Source organism: Bufo bufo, chromosome 1, assembly GCF_905171765.1.
Source record: "Bufo bufo chromosome 1, aBufBuf1.1, whole genome shotgun sequence".
Classification (NCBI taxonomy): domain Eukaryota; kingdom Metazoa; phylum Chordata; class Amphibia; order Anura; family Bufonidae; genus Bufo; species Bufo bufo.
In genome coordinates, this window is record NC_053389.1 from 183,057,525 (window position 1) to 183,082,102 (window position 24,578).

The following is a 24,578-nucleotide window of genomic DNA, read 5'->3' on the forward strand; positions in this document are numbered from 1 at the left end:
CTATCTTTGCTGCTAGACCTCTGGAGACTCCTGTCCGTCTGGATTGTGGAGGAACAGGTCGTCTCTAGTTCCTGACCTTAATTTCAGGGATCATTAGAGTCTGGGGTTCCTGTGTATGCGACCTCCTACCATCTGGGTCCACTCATACGGATAGGAGTCAGGGCTAGGATCAGGGTTGCAATAGGAGGTGACCTGCTCCCTTATCCCAGCATCCAGGCCTAGTCTCTATTCCCGCTTCCCATCAGTGTTCGATGTGGAGTTCCCCTACACCGCACCATGACAGCAACAATATGCAAAAAAAAAATACATGAATAAATAAAAAATGTATGGGAAACGCATCGTTATTGCGTCTCTGAAGGGGAAAAGATGATGAATAAGAGAATAATTCCAATATCTATATATCTAGCGGAGAATAAGTGGTATAATTCTACTAATATTGGGGAAAAGAATACCATTAATGATGGGAAGAAAGAATCCAAAGCGGGCTTTGGTGGGGACCGCTGCGATGGATATATAAGTGGGTAGGATATCCAAGTAAATATGGCCATTGAGAAAAAATTTGGTTGACTCCAAAATGCATCTGGGACTTACAGGCATGTTTACAGAATCCAGGACCCACATACAAAAGTAATGAAGAAACTATTTCCCTAAAAAAAAGTGCAGAGCGCTCCATAGACACTACATATTCGCATCCTGTGAAAAACCCGGGCAGATTGAAACCAGCGTGCTTGATCACATGGGACGCTAGGATCACGTGGGACGCCAAGATCAGAGGATAGTTCTGCGGTGAGACTGTGCGATCTATACTGTGGAACAAGTAATATCACCCGCAATTGCGGACAAGAATAGGATATGTTCTATTTTTTTGCGGAACGGAAGTGCAGATCCGCAAATGCAGATGCGGACAGCACATTCTGGCCCCATTGAAAATGAATGGGTCCGCACAATTGTGGAACAGATGCGGACCCATTTTGCGGACATGTGAATGGACCCTAACAGTGACTACGTGATAACAACCACTGCTAGATTTATACCACCATATTATAACCAGTATTAATACAAACAAAAGGAAAGATCAACCTAATCACAGTATGAACGGTGGACATTGTATACTTACCATGTGAATGTGCCATACTACAACTAACGGCGGACATTGTATACTTACCATGTGAATGTGCCATACTACAACTAACAGCGGACATTGTATACTTACCATGTGAATGTGCCATACTACAACTAACGGCGGACATTGTATACTTACCATGTGAATGTGCCATACTACAACTAACGGCGGACATTGTATACTTACCATGTGAATGTGCCATACTACAACTAACGGTGGACATTGTATACTTACCATGTGAATGTGCCATACTACAACTAACGGCGGACATTGTATACTTACCATGTGAATGTGCCATACTACAACTAACGGCGGACATTGTATACTCACCATGTGAATGTGCCATACTACAACTAACGGCGGACATTGTATACTTACCATGTGAATGTGCCATACTACAACTAACGGCGGACATTGTATACTTACCATGTGAATGTGCCATACTACAACTAATGGCGGACATTGTATACTTACCATGTGAATGTGCCATACTACAACTAACGGCGGACATTGTATACTTACCATGTGAATGTGCCATACTACAACTAACGGCGGACATTGTATACTTACCATGTGAATGTGCCATACTACAACTAACGGCGGACATTGTATACTTACCATGTGAATGTGCCATACTACAACTAACGGCGGACATTGTATACTTACCATGTGAATGTGCCATACTACAACTAACGGCGGACATTGTATACTTACCATGTGAATTTGCCATACTACAACTAACGGCGGACATTGTATACTTACCATGTGAATGTGCCATACTACAACTAACGGCGGACATTGTATACTTACCATGTGAATGTGCCATACTACAACTAACGGCGGACATTGTATACTTACCATGTGAATGTGGACATTGTATACTTACCATCTGAATGTGCCATACTACAACTAACTGTGGACATTGTATACTTACCATCTGAATGTGCCATACTACAACTAACGGCGGACATTGTATACTTACCATGTGAATGTGCCATACTACAACTAACGGCGGACATTGTATACTTACCATGTGAATGTGCCATACTACAACTAACGGCGGACATTGTATACTTACCATGTGAATGTGCCATACTACAACTAACGGCGGACATTGTATACTTACCATGTGAATGTGCCATACTACAACTAACGGCGGACATTGTATACTTACCATGTATATGTGGACATTGTATACTTACCATCTGAATGTGCCATACTACAACTAACTGTGGACATTGTATACTTACCATCTGAATGTGCCATACTACAACTAACGGCGGACATTGTATACTTACCATGTGAATGTGCCATACTACAACTACCGGCGGACATTGTATACTTACCATGTGAATGTGCCATACTACAACTAATGGCGGACATTGTATACTTACCATGTGAATGTGCCATACTACAACTAACGGCGGACATTGTATACTTACCATGTGAATGTGCCATACTACAACTAACGGCGGACATTGTACCATACTACAACTAACGGTGGACATTGTATACTTACCATGTGAATGTGCCATACTACAACTAACGGCGGACATTGTATACTTACCATGTGAATGTGCCATACTACAACTAACGGCGGACATTGTATACTTACCATGTGAATGTGCCATACTACAACTAACGGCGGACATTGTATACTTACCATGTGAATGTGCCATACTACAACTAACGGCGGACATTGTATACTTACCATGTGAATGTGCCATACTACAACTAACGGCGGACATTGTATACTTACCATGTGAATGTGCCATACTACAACTAACGGCGGACATTGTATACTTACCATGTGAATGTGCCATACTACAACTAACGGCGGACATTGTATACTTACCATGTGAATGTGCCATACTACAACTAACGGCGGACATTGTATACTTACCATGTGAATGTGCCATACTACAACTAACGGCGGACATTGTATACTTACCATGTGAATGTGCCATACTACAACTAACGGCGGACATTGTATACTTACCATGTGAATGTGCCATACTACAACTAACGGCGGACATTGTATACTCACCATGTGAATGTGCCATACTACAACTAACGGCGGACATTGTATACTCACCATGTGAATGTGCCATACTACAACTAACGGCGGACATTGTATACTCACCATGTGAATGTGCCATACTACAACTAACGGCGGACATTGTATACTCACCATGTGAATGTGCCATACTACAACTAACGGCGGACATTGTATACTCACCATGTGAATGTGCCATACTACAACTAACGGCGGACATTGTATACTCACCATGTGAATGTGCCATACTACAACTAACGGCGGACATTGTATACTCACCATGTGAATGTGCCATACTACAACTAACGGCGGACATTGTATACTTACCATGTGAATGTGCCATACTACAACTAACGGCGGACATTGTATACTTACCATGTGAATGTGCCATACTACAACTAACGGCGGACATTGTATACTTACCATGTGAATGTGCCATACTACAACTAACGGCGGACATTGTATACTTACCATGTGAATGTGCCATACTACAACTAACGGCGGACATTGTATACTTACCATGTGAATGTGGACATTGTATACTTACCATCTGAATGTGCCATACTACAACTAACTGTGGACATTGTATACTTACCATCTGAATGTGCCATACTACAACTAACGGCGGACATTGTATACTTACCATGTGAATGTGCCATACTACAACTAACGGCGGACATTGTATACTTACCATGTGAATGTGCCATACTACAACTAACGGCGGACATTGTATACTTACCATGTGAATGTGGACATTGTATACTTACCATGTGAATGTGCCATACTACAACTAACGGCGGACATTGTATACTTACCATGTGAATGTGCCATACTACAACTAACGGCGGACATTGTATACTTACCATGTGAATGTGCCATACTACAACTAACGGCGGACATTGTATACTTACCATGTGAATGTGCCATACTACAACTAACGGCGGACATTGTATACTTACCATGTGAATGTGCCATACTACAACTAACGGCGGACATTGTATACTTACCATGTATATGTGGACATTGTATACTTACCATCTGAATGTGCCATACTACAACTAACTGTGGACATTGTATACTTACCATCTGAATGTGCCATACTACAACTAACGGCGGACATTGTATACTTACCATGTGAATGTGCCATACTACAACTACCGGCGGACATTGTATACTTACCATGTGAATGTGCCATACTACAACTAATGGCGGACATTGTATACTTACCATGTGAATGTGCCATACTACAACTAACGGCGGACATTGTATACTTACCATGTGAATGTGCCATACTACAACTAACGGCGGACATTGTACCATACTACAACTAACGGTGGACATTGTATACTTACCATGTGAATGTGCCATACTACAACTAACGGCGGACATTGTATACTTACCATGTGAATGTGCCATACTACAACTAACGGCGGACATTGTATACTTACCATGTGAATGTGCCATACTACAACTAACGGCGGACATTGTATACTTACCATGTGAATGTGCCATACTACAACTAACGGCGGACATTGTATACTTACCATGTGAATGTGCCATACTACAACTAACGGCGGACATTGTATACTTACCATGTGAATGTGCCATACTACAACTAACGGCGGACATTGTATACTTACCATGTGAATGTGCCATACTACAACTAACGGCGGACATTGTATACTTACCATGTGAATGTGCCATACTACAACTAACGGCGGACATTGTATACTTACCATGTGAATGTGCCATACTACAACTAACGGCGGACATTGTATACTTACCATGTGAATGTGCCATACTACAACTAACGGCGGACATTGTACCATACTACAACTAACGGTGGACATTGTATACTTACCATGTGAATGTGCCATACTACAACTAACGGTGGACATTGTATACTTACCATGTGAATGTGCCATACTACAACTAACGGCGGACATTGTATACTTACCATGTGAATGTGCCATACTACAACTAACGGCGGACATTGTATACTTACCATGTGAATGTGCCATACTACAACTAACGGCGGACATTGTATACTTACCATGTGAATGTGCAATACTACAACTAACGGCGGACATTGTATACTTACCATGTGAATGTGCCATACTACAACTACCGGCGGACATTGTATACTTACCACTATTATAACTCTATTGCATGAACAAATGGTGGAATTATAAACATAGGAAGCATGCGCTATTGATATGCCAAATAGATGTTTTATCAACTAAGGACAATTAAAGGGAACCTGTCACCTCCAACAAACATCCCAAGCCGGCAGCAGTGCCTGAGAGTAGGCAGCAGTGTGTTTGTAACAATCTTTTTCTTCTTTGCAAAAACACTCCATATCTGTCAGATTGCGAGGGCATCTCCTGTGCACAGCCCTCTTCAGATCACCCCACAGATTTTCAATTGGATTCAGGTCTGGTCTCTGGCTGGGCCATTCCAAAACTTTAATCTTCTTCTGGTGAAGCCATTCCTTTGTTGATTTGGATGTATGCTTTGGGCCGTTGTCATGCTGAAAGATGAAGTTCCTCTTCATGTTCAGCTTTCTAGCAGAAGCCTGAAGGTTTTGTGCCAATATTGACTGGTATTTGGAACTGTTCATAATTCCCTCTAGCTTAACTATGGCCCCAGTTCCAGCGGAAGAAAAACAGCCCCAAAGCATGATGCTGCCACCACCATGCTTCACTGTGGGTATGGTGTTCTTTTGGTGATGTGCAGTGTTGTTTTTGGGCCAAACATCTTTTGGAATTATGCCCAAAAAAGTTCAACCTTGGTTTCATCAGACCATAACACCTTTTCCCACATGCTTTTGGGAGACTTCAGATGTGTTTTTGCAAAATAGAGCCTGGCTTGGATGTTTTTCTTCGTAGGAAAAGACTTTCGTCTTGCCACTCTACCCCATAGCCCAGACATATGAAGAATACGGGAGATTGTGGTCACATGTACCACACAGCCAGTACTTGCCAGATATTCCTGCAGCACCTTTAATGTTGCTGTAGGCCTCTTGGTAGCCTCCCAGACCAGTTTTCTTCTCGTCTTTTCATCAATTTTGGAGGGACGTCCAGTTCTTGGTAATGTCACTGTTGTGCCATATTTTCTCCACTTGATGATGACTGTCTTCACTGTGTGCCATGGAATATCTAATGCCTTGGAAATTCTTTTGTACCCTTCTCCTGACTGATACCTTTTAACAATGAGATCCCTCTGATGCTTTGGAAGCTCTCTGTGGACCATGGCTTTTGCTGTGGGATGCGACTAAGAAAATTTCAGGAAAGACCAACTAGAGCAGCTGAACTTTATTTGGGGTTAATCAGAGGCACTTTACATGATGGCGGGTGTATGCTGACTCCTATTTAACATGATTTTGAATGTGATTGCTTAATTCTGAACACAACTACAGACCCAGTTATAAGAGGGTGTATAAAAGATCTTTGTCTCATTTTTTTACATCACAGAAACCTGACATTTTAACAGGGGTGTGTAGACCTTTTATATCCACTGTATTTCGTGCTGCTGCTGGCAGTATTTTGTGATGGACTGTGGTATTTGGCTCTGTTGGCGTGATATAATGTGCCCTGCCTGGCCCTATCTTCCATCAATTTGGACCCGACTACAAAACGGGGCCACTTTTAGGATTTTTTACAGGGCCACTTTAAGCTCCCAGTCCGCCTCTGATGGCCTGCCTACATTCAGTGCGCTGCCTGTGCTGTTTATAGTGTGCCCTGCGCTGATGAATGGCAGGGGAAGTCTAAGGTATATTAGTACACCATAGACTTTTTCCAGGGTGCGGGTGCCCCCAGAGAGGGCTCTGAGTGCCACCTCTGGCACCCATGCCATAGGTTCACCACCACTGGTATAGACCCTATTACAAGTCAACTGTGTCTGGGTCAGGTGCAGTTCTGGTAGATAAATATGGTTTCATAAACAAGGGGTTAAAAGTTTTTTGTGACTTTTTTATACTGATGACCTGACCTATCCTCTGGATAGGTCATCAGTATCTGATCCACAGGGGTCCGACACCCGGGAGCCCCGCCGATCTGCTGTTTGAGGTGAGCGCTGCTGCCTCCTCACTGCTTGCCAAGCACAGCGCTGTCCATTGTATAGTGGCTGTGCTTGGTATTGCAGCACAGACCATTCATTAGAATGGGACTGAGCTGCGCCTAGGTCATGTGACTGATTAACGTGACATCACTGGCCTCTAGGGTAAGCTGCTAGAAGGCTGTGAGCGCCATGGCTTTCACAAACAGCTGCTCGGTGGGGGTCCTGGATGTCAGACCTCCACTAAACAGTATAAAAAAAAACTTTACTATACCCATACTACAAGTCAATGTGATCTTATGGATGGATGTCATTTGGATCCATTATGGTTACCGTCATAGTGCAGATGTCATAAAAAGCAATTTAAAAGGAAGACAAAGGGATTGTTCGACATCAATGAAAAATGCGTGGATGGCTGGAAATAGCTTGAAAAAACACATATACACGGAAAAAAAAAACATGATTCCAGTCCCTTCTATTCATACTTGATGTTTCGTATCAGTTGATGTAAACGCTGCTGTCAATCAATGGCCTCATCAGTGACATCACTTATGACATCACATGTGACAGCTGAGCCTCTAAAGGAGTAATGGTCAGTCATGGCTGCCCTGGATAAGCTTGCCAACTGAACAGTCTCCACAAAGAGAAACTCAAAAGGGTTTTCCGAGATTTTCTAACTGATTACCTATCTTCAGTATAGGTCATCAGTATGTGATTTGTGGGGTTCCGACACCTGAGATCACCAATGAACCGCTCTTTGAGAAGGCACCATAGCTCCCAGTATCACCGCTGCCTTCTCTGCGCCCACTAAGCACAGCGCCATACATTGTCTAGTGGTTGCGCGTGGTATCGTGCTCTGCCCCATTCACTTCTATGGGGCTCAGCTGCGCCTAGGCAATGTGACCGATGAACGTGATGTCACTGAGAGAAGGCCCCAAGGCTACTGTGAGCCCTGCTGCCTTCTCAAACAGCTGATCTGCGGTGGTCCCAGGTGACGTTCTCCCACCGACAGGCCTGTCTTTAACATTGACTGGACCCTGGGCAAGAATATACTTGGGCCCCCTGGATCCCGCCTTCCCACACCCTAACATGCAATCACGTCCTCCACCACAACACACACACACAAAAAAAAAACCACACACCTCGTAGACTAATAAACTTTAATAATGATGGGTGGCCACTAGAGGTGTTCCTTGGCAGTAATGTAAATGCTGCCTTTTTTCTGAAAAGTCAGTGTTTACATTAAAAAGCTTGCAGAGACATGCTATAGACACCAGAACTACTACGTTTAGCTGTTGTGGTTCTGGTGACTATAGTGTGCCTTACTATAGAGAAAGAAAAAAAAGAATCAGCACAAAAGTATCAAATAAAATGGCTGTATCATTATTCAAAAAATTTAAAAAAGCACAATTTCTGACACAAATATATAATATTTAGCAGATTACTTTTTTATTTTTTTTTACAATGTGCCGATCCACCCCTACATACAGGGTAATACAGCGCCCAATACCTCTTACATCCAGTGACATCTTTTTGATGTAGATGTTCTCTTTCCTCTTCTCCTTTCAGACCAGACACCATTTTTCAGCCAATTCTCGTCTCTGCAGTTTGACAAACAAAATCTTAGTTTACTACTTTTCCATCATCCTCCCATCTTCTGGACAAATCATCCTACCACCCCCAATACTGTGCGTCTGCAGGGCCGGTGCCACCATTAGGCAAACTAGGAGTTCGCCTAGGGCGCCGGCCTGCTAAGGGCGCCCTGGTGGGCTCCCCCTGTCTGGGGCTGCATCCCTGGGCGAGCGGCTCTCGAGCCGCCCCCAGCGCCGTTACAGGGGGGCCAGGAGGTGGAGGTCCTTCTTAAATATGGCAGAGCAGGCATCTGCTTACCCTGATGGCAGGTTCCTGCTCTGCCAGTAAATTACCGGAGGAGAGGAGGCGGGCGGCAAGGGAGGCTGTTCTAGCAGCTCCCCACTCCTCCCTCGCGCGCCCTCTGTGATGCCGGAATATGACGTCATTCCGGCCCCGGCATACTAAACGGCGCGCAGGAGGACTGAGGAGCTGCACCACACTGGACCCCAGGGAGGTGAGTGTTTAAGTTTTTGACTGAGTGAGTGTCTGCCTGTGTATTTATGTCAGTGACTGAGTGTATGTATGTCTGTAAATGTATGTGCGTCTGTCATTGAGTGTCTGTGTGTGTATGTCAGTGAGTGTGGATGTCTGTCGGTCAGTAAGTGTCTGTGTGTTTGTCAGTGAGTATGTGTATGTGTTTGTCTGCCAGTGAGTGTGTGTCTATCAGTGAGTGTCTGAATGAGTGTATGTCTGTCTGTCAGTGAGTTTCTGTGTATGTCATTCAGTGAGTGTCTGAGTGCATGTCTGTCTGTCAGTGTGTGTGTGTCTGTCAGCAGTGATGGTCAGTTCGCAGTGTTCGCCCATGAACATATGCGGTCTGCCATCTTTTTTCACAAGTCCAGCGAGGCACAGGTAAGCCCTTACCTGTGCCTGCGCCGCGAGACGGTCTGAAAACAAATGCGGTCAGCGGGAGCAGGCAGTTCCGAGAACAGCCCGATGAAGGCCCCCGGTGGCTGTTCTCGGAACTGCCTGCTCCCGCTGACCGCACTTGTTTTCAGACCGGCTCGCGCACAGGCAAAGGTAAGGGCTTAGCTGTGCCTCGCCGGACTTGTGAAAAAAGAAGGCAGCCCGCATATCTTCACGGCGAACAATGCAAACTGGCCATCACTGTCTGTCAGTAAGTGAGTGACATGAGGGGGCGGCAAAATGGATCTTTGCCTAGGGCGGCAAAAATCCTTGCACCGGCCCTGTGCGTCTGTGCTCTCCAATACTATACTGCAGAAACAAATAACCCCCCTGATAATAGTAGCACCATGCAGATAGTGCCCTTCAATAATTATTGGCACACAGTGCCCTAAAATAACTGCGCCCAGCAAATAGTGCCCCTGACACTAATAGTGTAAACATAACGTCCCCCAAAAATACTTGTGGTAAGATGATACTGTGCCAAGGTGCCCCCACAGTAATAGTGCTCCCAATAGTCCCACCAATAGGAATAATTCTCTGCTAGAGCACACATGGTAGTAATAGTGCTCCTACAGTGCCCACAACGTTCCCACTGTGCCCCAGAAGTAATAATGCTCCCATAGTGCCAATACTAGTAATCATGTTCCCCATAGACCCCCAGTAGTAATAAAGCCAATCATAATGCCCCCCAGTAGTAATAATTCTCCTTATAATGTGACAGTGCAAAAAATACCCCCTTTTAATGCCCCCAGTTGAACAAATGTCCACATAGTGCCCCCATAATGTGCCAGTATAAAATATTCCTATATAGTGCCCCCAGTAAATACCCCATAGTGCTCCTCTCCCCCTTCTTTCTAGTTCCCCCCATAATGTGCCCCAGTATAAAATGCCCCTATACAGAGACCCCCATATAAAATACCCCTTCTTTGTGGCCTCAATAGAAGCCCCCAGTGCCCCAATAATGTGCCAGCAAGAAGTGCCCCCATAGTGCCACTCAATAAGGTGCCAGTAAAAAGTGCCACCAATAATATGCCAGTAAGAAGTTCCCCCATAGATGCCCCCACAGTGCCCCCCAATAATGTGCCAGTAAGATGTGCCTCCATAGATGCCCCCCAATAATGTGCCAGTAACAATTGCCCCCATAGATGCCCCCAATCAGGTGCCAGTAACAATTGCCTCCATAGATGCCCCCCAATCGTGTGCCAGTAACAAGTGCCCCCATAGATGCCCCCAAATTGTGTGCCAGTAACAGGTGCCCCCATATATGCCCCCCAATCATGTGCCAGTAACAAGTGCCCCCATAGATGCCCCCAATCATGTGCCATTAACAGGTGCCCCATAGATGCCCTCCAATCATGTGCCAGTAACAGGTGCCCCTATAGATGCCCCTCAATCGTGTGCCAGTAGTAGTACCATATAAAAAAAAATAAACACTTATACTTACCTACATCAGGCTGGCAGTGATGCGATGCAGGCCTCTTCCGACCTGTGTCTTGTGCTGTACGGCCTAGTGCCTGCAGCCTATCAGAGGAACGGGGAAGGGAGGTGTCTCTCCCTCCCCTGCTACGCCGCAGCACTTTCATCTGTATCGCTGTCCTGAGGACGGTGATACAGATGACTATGGAGATGAGCGCTTCACAATGGAAGCACTCGTCTCCCTGTGCCCTGCTGCTACCCCCCACGTCACCAGTGGCCAGCGTGGCTCAAGAGGCAGCTGCCTTGGGCCCCCTGGAGCAGGGATCTCAAGTCTCCCGGACGTTCAGGGAGTCTCCCGCTATTAGATAGCGGCTCCGAAAGGTTTACTGATAGCAGAGCAGAGAGATAAGAGAAGTGACAGGACAGAGTTTACATTACAGGTTGAATTAACCCTTTAGGGTCAAATTGGCTTCTCAAGGAGATATATATGTTAAAGGCATCCTTCTTCTGTCTCATTCAGTAGCTATAGAACTATTGAGAGAGATGTATTTTTTTTAAATACATTTACACATTTAACCCTCCATTTTAATTATATTATTTACCCCAGTGTTAGGCTGCGTTCACACGGGCGAGATTTCCGCGCGGGTGCAATGCGGTAGGTGAACGCATTGCACCCGCACTGAATCTGGACCCATTCATTTCAATGGGGCTGTTCAGATGAGCGATGATTTTCACGCATCACTTATGCGATGCGTGAAAATCGCAGCATGCTCTATATTCTGCGTTTTTCACGCAACGCAGGCCCCATAGAAGTGAATGGGGTTGCGTGAAAATCGCATGCATCCGCAAGCAAGTTTTCACGCACGGTTGCTAGGTGACTGTCTATTCACTGTATTATTTTCCCTTATAACATGGTTAGAAGGGAAAATAATAGCATTCTGAATACAGAATGCTTAGTAGGTGATCATTTGAGGGTTAAAAAATAAAAAAAATTAACTCGCCTTGTCCTCTTGTTCGCGTAGTTCTCCCGGTCTTTAGTTCTTTAAAAAGATGAACTATGGGCTAAAGGACCTTTGGTGACGTCAGATCACATGCTCCAATCACAGGGTTCATCACCGCGGTGATGTACCATGTGATTGGAGCATGTGATCTGACGTCACCAAAGGTCCTTTAGCCCATAGTTCATCTTTTTAAAGAACTAAAGACCGGGAGAACTACGCGAACAAGAGGACAAGGTGACTTAATTTTTTAACCCTCAATTGATCCCCTACTAAGCATTCTGTATTCAGAATGCTATTATTTTCCCTTCTAACCATGTTATAAGGGAAAATAATAACATCTACACAACACCGAACCCAAACCTGAACTTCAGTGAAGAAGTTCGGGTCTGGGTACCACAGTCGTATTTTTATCACGCGCGTGCAAAACACATTGCACCCGCGCGATAAAAACTGAACATCGGAACGCAATCGCAGTCAAAACTGACTGCAATTGCATTCCTACTCGCGCGGGTTTGCCGCAACACACCGGGACGCATCCGGAACTAATCCGGACACGCTCGTGTGAACGCAGCCTTAAATTCACCCCCCCCTGGATGCTTGTTTTTTTCCTACAGTGGGGTAGATAATTACACACAGGGTTTTAAAGAATAAATTTCCTGACTCAGACCAAGAGCCGACTCAGCGAGTCAGCAAGTGAATCGAAGCATCCGCGCATGCGCATTGCGCAACCTGAGCTTCGGTTCACTTGCTTCTTGTCAGCTCAGTGAATGAACCGAAGATTCGATTCATGAATCGGTTCATTTGAATGAACCGATTCATGTGAAAGATCCGAACTTCCCATCTCTAGTTTACTCGCAGTAAACCTTTCCGGCAACCTGGAGCAGTGTCCCCTTCTCGGCGCGTGCGCACAGTGCAAGAAGAAGCCGATGCCAGCAGTCCGCAACGGCGCATCAGGCTGAGCATCTGCGCACGCGCGGGATCTCAAAGCGGGAGGAGGGGGAGGGAGGGAGAGGCGACACTGAGGAGTAGAAGGTGGCGCTGGGCACGACCGGCGATGCGTGCGGCCGGGCACCATGCATCCACAGACCTCACCTGCTTGGGCACCTTAATTCAATGATTGACAGGTTAGTAAAACCTGTTTTTCCGCAGGATAAAGCCACAAATAGTTTTCATAAGGCCACCTTAGAAATCAGAATGCTACCCTGGACATGAGCATATGTTTAGCTCACAGGGCTTATAGGTGGTGACAGAATCCCTTTAATCATATACATAAATATGATAATTTGGGGCAGGGTAATGAGCCCAGTCCTCCACACCATAGAGCAGTGTGCAGATACTGCATATGTCTGGAAAATGTAATAAAAAGTTTGTGAAAGAAAAAAAAAAGAAAACCTCCCTGAAATGAGAAGTGCACCTCCCTGAAATGAGTTTTTGCAGGTTGGGATGTCTGCTGGAGCAACTGGGCCCCTTTTGACCCGCGTTAAAGACGGCCCTGCCCACCGATCAGATACTAATAGCCTATCTAGAGGATAGGTCATCAGTATAAAACCCCTTTAATTCCCTTGGACGCAAGTCAAAGGCCACTCGGCCAAACAAGGCCTCAACTCTGCACTTAAAGAGGACCTTTCACCGATTCTTACCCTATGAACTAGCTATACAGATAGGTAGAGCGGCACCCGGGGATCTCACTGCACTTACTATTATCCCCGGGCGCCGCTCCGTTCTCCCGCTATGCCCTCCGGTATCTCCGCTCACTAAGTTATAGTAGGCGGAGATACCAGTCCCTAAGTTATGGTAGGCGGAGTCTGCCCTAGCGCTGGCCAATCGCAGCGCTCACAGCCTGGGAGGTTATTTTCTCCCAGGCTGTGAGCTCTGCAGTGCGATTGGCCAGCGCTAGGGCAGACTCCGCCTACCATAACTTAGGGAACGGAGATACCGGAGGGCATAGCAGGAGAACGGAGCGGCGCCCGGGGATAATAGTAAGTGCAGTGAGATCCCCGGGTGCCGCTCCACATGTCTGTATAGTTAGTTCATAGGGTAAGAATTGGTGAAAGGTCCTCTTTAACAGGGACAAAAACCACCTAATAACTGGCTACAGACAGCTTTTCCCTTTGGAGGAGATTTCGGTTTTGGTTTATTTCCCAAGTTAGGCTCCATTCACACGTCCGTGGTGTGTTGCAGATCCGCAATACACCGGCCCGGCACCCCCATAGAAATGCCTATTCTTGTCCGCAAGGTGCGGACAAGAATAGGACATGTTCTATCTTTTGCGGAGCTGCGGACCTGAAGATCGGGGCCGCGCTCCGCAAATGCGGATGCTGACAGCACACTGTGTGCTGTCCGCATCCATTCCGTCCCCTTAGTAAATGAATGGGTCCGCACCCGTTCCGCAAAATTGTGGAACGAATGTGGACCCATTTGCGGATGTGTGAATGGAGCCTTATTGTTCCAAGGCCTGTTTTAAAGGGCCAGACAGTGATTTATGGGGTGGTCAAGCAATAGGTTAGAGGTTATTACATTGCTATGTAATGCATGGACAGGGCAGGACCCCTAAAGCAGAGCTGCTCTTTGTGAGCTCTATTTCAGGGGGGTCCCAAATAGGGACCCCCTGACATCCACATGTCGAAATAAGCCTCTATAATAAGTCCCTATGAATATTTAAAATGGGAAAGTCCATTTTGGGGAGGGGTCCGAACTCCTCTGTAAACAGGGGCATTTCCCAGGAGAACACTCAGCCTGACGGCTGGCCTCTATGAGGGCAGACATCTGGAGGTTCTATTTGCGGCCGGGGGTGTAGGGGGAGCACCGAGTGCTGCTCCTGCTTTCACTTTCAGTTTAAATTCCCAGAAATCCCATTAGAGTCTAATGATCAGACGGACCGTGCTGCTGCTCTGCCACCGGAGGACTAGCGCAGCCCTCTGCGCCAAATATCTGCAGAAGGGCGCAAGGGGATTTCCACAGGACCTATATAGCCGTGGGTGGCGACTTCCATTTAACATTCTGGAGATTAAACCAATACTTAAAACAAGTCGTGTTAGAGCCACGTACCGCAGAAAGGGCGCAGCGTGAGACATCCAAGGTAAGTACCTGAGGCTGACCGCTGGCTGCCGCAGCGTGTGGGCTATGCTGTACAAGGTGACTTCTAGAGAAGGGGTCCTGCTGGTATAATAGCTTTAATACTGCTAGTTGTTCCATAGATTAGTAGATAGATATGTGATTGATAGATAATGGATGGATATGTGTTTAGATAGACAGATAATAGATGGATAGATAAATACAGAAGATAGATATGAGATAGGTAGATAGATATATAGATATGTGATAGATAGACATCTAGATAAATAATAGACAGGTATGAGATAGATGATAGATATGAAAATGATAGATAATAGATAGGAGATGGATATGAAATACAGATAAATACAGGCATGGGATTCAACCAGTTCCCTCCAGTTCTCCAGATCCAGTTGTTAAAATTGCAACTGGATTGGAGAACCATGTTCTGGCTGAGTCCCGATCCGGTGCTTCGGCAGCGGGAGATGTTCGCTTCCATTGCTTTGCTCGCCGCTGATAGTTTAGCTCCTTAGTTGGGTGTTATGTGTGTGTAGTGTATATATGGTGTATTTATGTGTATGTGTACCATGTATATGGTGTATTTATGTGTATGTGTACCATGTATATGGTGTATTTATGTGTATGTGTACCATGTATATGGTGTATTTATGTGTATGTGTACCATGTATATGGTGTATTTATGTGTATGTGTACCATGTATATGGTGTATTTATGTGTATGTGTACCATGTATATGGTGTATTTGTGTATGTGTACCATGTATATGGTGTATTTGTGTATGTGTACCATGTATATGGTGTATTTATGTGTATGTGTACCATGTATATGGTGTATTTATGTGTATGTGTACCATGTATATGGTGTATGTACATGTAAACATGTGTCATGACACCACATGTCCACCATTGAGTAGGGAACCTGTTGTTAAAATTTTTTAATCCCACCCCTGGATAGATAGATGGATAAATAGATATTAGATAGAAATAGATAGATAGATATGAGCAGGGCCGGGCCGACACAGAGGCTGGGGAAGCTCCAGCCTCAGGGCGCAGGCAGGCCACTGACCACGTCGCTGCTGCTGCCGGCCGCGCTGGAGGACGGAGGGAGTAGTGAGCACTTGGCACTGACTTACGTGCTCCCTCCCCGCTCCACCTCCTGGCTCGGCCGCTCCGCTGCTCTGGTCTCTGCTCAGTCGCTTGCCTGACTGGCTGTATACAGCGCGCACTTTGACCTGACGCGCTGTACGCAGTCAGGTCATATGTGCGCCCTCTGGAGACCAGGAGCAGCGAGGGCAGCAGCACAGCACTGTGTCACGACCCAGCCCAGGCCTCAGCAGGGATAGAGCGCGAGAGTCTGCCCTGAAGTGAAGTAAGATAGTTCTTAAAGGGAACCTGTCACCGGGATTTTGTGTATAGAGCTGAGGACATGGGTTGCTAGATGGCTGCTAGCACATCCGCAATATCTAATCCCCATAGCTCTGTGTGCTTTTAGGCCTAGTTCACACGAACGTATGGCTTTTATAGTTTTTCGCGGTCCGTTTTCCACGGATCCGTTGTTCCGTTTTTGAGTTCCGTTGTGTTTCCATTTCCTTTCCGTATGCCATATACAGTATACAGTAATTACATAGAAAAAATTGGGCTGGGCATAACATTTTCAATAGATGGTTCAGAAAAAACGGAACGGATACGGAAGACATACGGATGCATTTCCGTATGTGTTCCGTTTTTTTTGCGGACCCATTGACTTTAATGGAGCCACGGAACGTGATTTGCGGCCAAATATAGGACATGTTCTATCTTTCAACGGAACGGAAAAACGGAAATACGGAAACGGAATGCATATGGAACACATTCCGTTTTTTTTGCGGAACCATTGAAATGAATGGTTCCGTATACCGACCGTATACGGAACACAAAAAAACGGCCCGTACACCCGCAAAAAAAACGTTCGTGTGAACTAGGCCTTATTGTGTAAAAAAAGCGATTTGATACATATGCAAATTAACCTGAGATGAGTCCTGTAAGTGAGATGAGTCAGGGACAGGACTCATCTCAGGTTAATTTGCATATGTATTAAATCGCTTTTTTTACACATTAAAAGCACACAGAGCTATGGGGACTGGGTATTGTGGATGTGCTAGCGGCGATCTAGCAACCCATGTCCTCAGCGCTATACACAAAATCCCGGTGACAGGTTCCCTTTAAATAAAGATAAGAGAGGCAGCTCAGCCTCTGTTGGTGGTGGACCTTGTCCCAGCCCTGGATATGAGGTAGATAGATAATAGTTATGAAAATTAAATATACATGGATGATACACTTACAGGTGAAACTCGAAAAATTAGAATATCGTGCAAAAGTTCATTTATTTCAGTAATGCAAATTAAAAGGAATTGCATTAATGCAGCTTAAAATTAGAATTTTGTGAAAAGGTTCAATATTCTAGGCTCAAAGTGTCACACTCTAGTCAGCCAATTAATCCATACCCCCTGAGCAAAGGGAACCTGAGATTGTGACTTTGGGGTTTCATAATCATCCAAATTATAACATATAAAGGCTTGAAATATCTCGCTTTGCATGTAATGAGTCTCTCATATGTTAGTTTCACCTTTTAAGTTGCATTACTGAAATAAATGAACTTTACACGATATTCTAATTTCTCAAGTTTCACCTATAGATAATAGATAGATATAATAATGGATAGATATTTATTAGATAGATAGAAAAGATAATAGATAGGTACAAAGAAAGAATTTCTGCAGCAGTTCAAAAGTAAAATTAATAAAAAATGGTTTATTGACCCATGTGCAAAAACCCTGCAATGTCTTAGGCCCCTTTAATACGGCGAGTTTTCCATGCGGGTGCAATGCGTGAGTTGAACGCATTGCACCCGCACTGAATCCGGACCCATTCATTTCTATGGGGCTGTGCACATGAGCGGTGATTTTCACGCATCACTTGTGCGTTGCGTGAAAATCGCAGCATGCTCTATTTTGTGCTCTATTCACGCAACACAGGCCCCATAGAAGTGAATGGGGCTGCGTGAAAATAGCAAGCATCCGCACAGTAACATGGTTATAAGTGAAAATAATAGCATTCTGAATACAGAATGCATAGTACAATAGGGCTGGAGGGGTTAAATTTTTTTTTTTTAACTTACCTTGATCCACTTGTTCGCGCAGCCCGGCTTCTCTTCTGTCTTCTTCTGTGAGGAATAGGACCTTTTGATGACGTCACTAAGTTCATCACATGGTCCGTCACCTGATCTTTTACCACGGTGATGGAGCATGTGACGGACCATGTGATGAGCGTAGTGACGGTAAAGGTCCTATTCCTCACAAAAGAAGACAGAAGAGATGCCGGCTGCGCGAACAAGTGGATTAAGGTGAGTTTAACTATTTTTTATTTTTTTTAACCCCTCCAGCCCTATTGTACTATGCATTCTGTATGCTATTATTTTCCCTTATAACCATGTTATAAGGGAAAATAATACAGGGTGGGCCATTTATATGGATACACCTTAATAAAATGGGAATGGTTGGTGATATTAACTTCCTGTTTGTGGCACATTAGTATATGTGAGGGGGGAAACTTTTCAAGAAGGGTGGTGACCATGGTGGCCATTTTGAAGTCGACCATTTTGAATCCAACTTTTGTTTTTTCAATAGGAAGAGGGTCATGTGACACATCAAACTTATTGGGAATTTCACAAGAAAAACAATGGCGTGCTTGGTTTTAACATAACTTTATTCTTTCATGAGTTATTTACAAGTTTCTGACCACTTATAAAATGTGTTCAATGTGCTGCCCATTGTATTGGATTGTCAATGCAACCCTCTTCTCCCACTGATAGCAACACCGCAGGAGAAATGCTAGCCCAGGCTTCCAGTATCCGTAGTTTCAGGTGCTGCACATCTCCTATCTTCACAGCATAGACAATTGCCTTCAGATAACCCCAAAGATAAAAGTCTAAGGGGGTCAGATCGGGAGACCTTGGGGGCCATTCAACTGGCCCACGACGACCAATCCACTTTCCAGGAAACTGTTCATCTAGCTGGCACGTTCCCTGAGTTTTTCCAGCAAGATGGTACACCACCACATTATGGGTGTCAGGTCCGAGCATTCCTAGATGAACAGTTTCCTGGAAAGTGGATTGGTCGTCGTGGGCCAGTTGAATGGCCCCTAAAGTCTCCCGATCTGACCCCCTTAGACTTTTATCTTTGGGGTCATCTGAAGGCAATTGTCTATGCTGTGAAGATACGAGATGTGCAGCACCTGAAACTACGGATACTGGAAGCCTGTGCTAGCATTTCTCCTGCGGTGTTGCTATCAGTGTGTGAAGAGTGGGAGAAGAGGGTTGCATTGACAATCCAACACAATGGGCAGCACATTGAACACATTTTATAAGTGGCCAGAAACTTGTAAATAACTCATGAAAGAATAAAGTTATGTTAAAACCAAGCACACCATTGTTTTTCTTGTGAAATTCCCAATAAGTTTGATGTGTCACATGACCCTCTTCCTATTTAAAAAACAAAAGTTGGATTCAAAATGGCCGACTTCAAAATGGCCGCCATGGTCACCACCCATCTTGAAAAGTTTCCCCCTCACATATACTAATGTGCCACAAACAGGAAGTTAATATCACCAACCATTCCCATTTTATTAAGGTGTATCCATATAAATGGCCCACCCTGTACAATCTACACAACCTTGAACCCAAACCTGAACTTCTGTGAAGAAGTTCGGGTCTGGGTACCACATTCAGTTTTTTATCACGTGCGTGCAAAACACATTGCACCCGCGCGATAAAAACTGAACAACGGAACGCAATCGCAGTCAAAACTGACTGCAATTGCGTACCTACTCGCGCGGATTTGCCGCAACGTATCCGGTCCTGATCCTGACACGCTCGTGTGAAAGAGGCCTTAGTCCTGTCACAGGACCTTTCTCAAGCTTGAAGGTCCTGTTATAGGACTGAAGGTTTACGTTTTTTTGCACATGGGTCACTATACAGTTTTTTATTCGTTTTACTTTTGTAGTGCTGCAGAAATTCTTTCTTTGTATTGGACTTTCCTGGTCATCTTTCTGCTGGCACCAGATATTCGTTTTTGTTACCGTGCTGCTACTTTTGCTTTGTTTTTGATAGTGGCAGGATGTTGAATCTCCTTAGGCCCCTTTCACACGGGCGAGTATTCGGCGCGGATGCAGGGATCTCAAGTCTCCCGGAAGTTCAGGGACTCTCCCGCTATTAGATAGCGGCTCCCTGACACCCGCATGTGAGACAATATATCCAGATAGCAGAGCAGAGAGATAAGAGAAGTGACAGGACAGAGTTTAGATTACAGGTTGAATTAACCCTTTAGGGTCAAATTGGCTTCTCAAGGAGATATATATGTTAAAGGCATCCCTTCTTGTGTCTCATTCAGTAGCTATAGAACTATTGAGAGAGATGTATTTTTTTAAAAATACATTTACACATTTAACCCTCCATTTTAATTATATTATTTACCCCAGTGTTAAATTCACACCCCCTGGATGCTTTAATCATATATATAAATATGATAATTTGGGGCAGGGTAATGAGCCCAGTCCTCCACACCATAGAGCAAAGTGTGCAGATACTTCATATGTTTGGAAAATGTAATAAAAAGTTTGTAAAAAAAAGAAAACCTCCCTGAAATGTGAAGTGCACCTCCCTGAAATGAGTTTTTGCAGGTTGGGATGTCTGCGGATGTGATGCGTGAGTTGAACGCATTGCACCCGCACTGAATACCGACCCATTCATTTCTATGGGGCTGTTCACATGTGCGGTGATTTTCACGCATTACTTGTGCGTTGCGTGAAAATCGCAGCATGCTCTATATTCTACGTTTTTCACGCAACGCAGGCCCCATAGAAGTGAATGGGGTTGCGTGAAAATCGCAAGCATCCGCAAGCAAGTGCGAATACGGTGCGATTTTCACGCACAGTTGCTAGGAGACGATCGGGATGGAGACCTGATCGTTATTATTTTTTCTTATAACATGGTTATAAGGGAAAATAATAGCATTCTGAATACAGAATGCATAGTAAAATAGCGCTGGAGGGGTTAAAAAAAGAAAATAAATAATTTAACTCTCCTTAGTCCACTTGATTGCGATGCCGGCATCTCCTTCTGTCTCCTTTGCTGAACAGGACCTGTGGTGAGCATTCAGTACAGGTAAAGGACCTTTGGTGACGTCACTCCGGTCATCACATGATCCATCACATGATCTTTTACAATGGTGATGGATTCTGTGATGACCGGAGTGACGTCACCACAGGTCCTTGACCTGTAATGAATGCTCACCACAGGTCCTGTTCAGCAAAGGAGACAGAAGGAGATGCCGGCATCGCGATCAAGTGGACTAAGGTGAGTTAAATTATTATTATTATTTTTTTAACCCCTCCAGCGCTATTTTACTATGCATTCTGTATTCAGAATGCTATTATTTTCCCTTATAACTATGTTATAAGGGGAACTAATACAATCTACAGAACACCTAACCCAAGCCCGAACTTCTGTGAAGAAGTTCGAGTTTAGGTACCAAACATGCGTGATTTTTCTCACGCGAGTGCAAAATGCATTACAATGTTTTGCACTCGCGCGGAAAAATCGCAGGTGTTCCCGTAACGCACCCGCACATTTTCCTGCAACGCCCGTCTGAATGAGGCCTTAGGCCTCTTTCGCACGAGCGTGACGGATTGGCTCTGGATGCGTTCAGTGAAACTCGCACCATTTTGCAAGCAAATTCAGTCAGTTTTGTCTGCGATTGCGTTCAGTTAAGTTTTTTCCGCGCGGGTGCAATGCGTTTTGATGCGTTTTTGACGTTTACAAAGAACATCTCTTATCAACCATCAGTGAAAAACACAGTGCATCCGCACTGCGTTTTACACTGAAGCCCCATTCACTTCTATGGGGCCACGGCTGCGTGAAAAACGCAGAATATAGAACATGCTCCGATTTTCATGCAACCCAGAACTAATGCGTGAAAAACAAAGCTCATGTACACAGACCCATTGATATGAATGGGTCAGGATTCAGTGCGGGTGCTATGCGTTCACTTCACGCATTGCACCCACAGAAAACTCGATCGTGTGAAAGGGGCCTAAAGGTGCAACAGAACCAAATACCACAGTGCAGCACAATATACTACCCCAGCAGAACCAAATACCACAGTGCAGCACAATATACTACCCCACCAGAACCAAATACCACAGTGCAGCACAAAATGCTGCCCCAGCAGAATCAAATACTACAGACAGCACAAAATACTGTCTCAGCAGAAGAGCTTCTGTGACAATATATTGTGAAGTTGAACTGTGGTATTTGGTTTTGCAGGAGCAGTATTTTGAGCTACACTTTGGTATTTAGTTCTGTTGAGGCAGTATATTGTGCTGCACTGTGGTATCTGGTTCTGTTGAAGTAGTATTCTTTGCTGCACTGTGGTATTTGGTTCTCCTGGGGCAGTATTTTGTCCTGCATTGTAGTATTTGTTTTTGCTGGGGTAGTATATTGTGTTGCACTGTGGTATTTGTTTCTGCTGAGGCAGTATATTGTGCTGCACTGTGGTATTTAGTTCTGTTGGGACAGTATTTTGTGCTGCACTGTGGTATTTTGTTCTGTTGGGACAGTATTTTGTGCTGCACTGTGGTATTTGGTTCTCGTATGGCAGTATTTTGTGCTGCACTGTGGCATTTGGTTCTGCTGGGGCGGTATTTTGTGCTGCACTGTTGTATTTGGTTCTCCTATGGCAGTATATTGTGCTGCACTGTGGTATTTGGTTCTGCTGGGGCAGCATTTTGTGCTGCACTGTGGTATTTGGTTCTCCTATGGCAGTATATTGTGCTGCACTGTGGGACTTGGTTCTGCTGAGGCAGTATTTTGTGCTGCACTGTGGTATTTAGTTCTGCTGGGTCAGAATTTTGTGCTGCACTGTGGTATTTGGTTCTCCTATGGCAGTATTTTGTGCTACACTGTGGTATTTGGTTCTGCTGAGGCAGTATTTTGTGCTGCACTGTGGTATTTCGTTCTGCTGGGGTGGTATTTTGTGCTGCACTGTGGTATTTGGTTCTGCTGGGGTGGTATTCTGTGCTGCACTGTGGTATTCGGTTCTGCTGAGGCAGTATTTTGTGCTGCACTGTGGTATTTGGTTCTCCTATGGCAGTATTTTGTGCTGCACTGTGGTATTTGGTTCTGCTGGGGCAGTATTTTGTGCTGCACTGTGGTATTTGGTTCTCCTATGGCAGTATATTGTGCTGCACTGTGGTACTTGGTTCTGCTGAGGCAGTATTTTGTGCTGCACTGTGGTATTTGGTTCTGCTGGGGCAGTATTTTGTGCTGCACTGTGGTATTTGGTTCTTCTGGGGCAGTATTTTGTGCTGCACTGTGGCATTTGGTTCTCCTATGGCAGTATTTTGTGCTGCACTGTGGTATTTGGTTCTGCTGGGGCAGCATTTTGTGCTGCACTGTGGTATTTGGTTCTGCTGGGGCGGTATTTTGTGCTGCACTGTGGTATTTGGTTCTCCTATGGCAGTATATTGTGCTGCACTGTGGTACTTGGTTCTGCTGGGACAGTATTTTGTGCTGCACTGTGGTATTTGGTTCTGCTGGGGCGGTATTTTGTGCTGCACTGTAGTATTTGGTTCTGCTGGGGCAGTATTTTCTGCTGCACTGTGGTATTTGGTTCTCCTATGGCAGTATTTTGTGCTGCACTGTGGTATTTGGTTCTGCTGGGGCAGCATTTTCTGCTGCACTGTGGTATTTGGTTCTGCTGGGGCAGCATTTTGTGCTGCACTGTGGTATTTGGTTCTCCTATGGCAGTATATTGTGCTGCACTGTGGTACTTGGTTCTGCTGAGGCAGTATTTTGTGCTGCACTGTGGTATTTGGTTCTGCTGGGACAGTATTTTGTGCTGCACTGTGGTATTTGGTTCTGCTGGGACAGTATTTTGTGCTGCACTGTGGTATTTGGTTCTGCTGAGGCAGTATATTGTGCTGCACTGTGGTATTTGGTTCTGCTGGGGTGGTATTTTGTGCTGCACTGTGGTACTTGGTTCTGCTGGGGTTGTATTCTGTGCTGCACTGTGGCATTTGGTTCTCCTATGGCAGTATTTTGTGCTGCACTGTGGTATTTGGTTCTGCTGGGGTGGTATTTTGTGCTGCAACAAAATACCTCTCCAGAAGTTGCGGCACTCTCCATTTTCTGTCCTCCTCCTAACTCTAATGAAGACATGGAGCAGGGGGCTGCCTGGTCACACAGGAGAATAGAGCGCTACATACTGTACCTCCTGTATG

The 24,578-nt window shown here is 45.0% G+C and overlaps 1 protein-coding gene across 7 annotated transcripts in view; it reads left to right on the forward strand.

The window, feature by feature from the left end:
• The first annotated feature begins 15,012 nt into the window (after positions 1-15,012).
• Positions 15,013-24,578, forward strand: part of FLT3LG (fms related receptor tyrosine kinase 3 ligand) — a 222,231-nt gene continuing 212,665 nt past the window's right edge. For all 7 annotated transcript variants that reach the window (XM_040433060.1, XM_040433072.1, XM_040433087.1 and 4 more), the window contains exon 1: positions 15,013-15,269. The gene's annotated coding sequence lies outside the window, so the exon portion shown is untranslated. The remainder of the gene's footprint in view (positions 15,270-24,578) is intronic.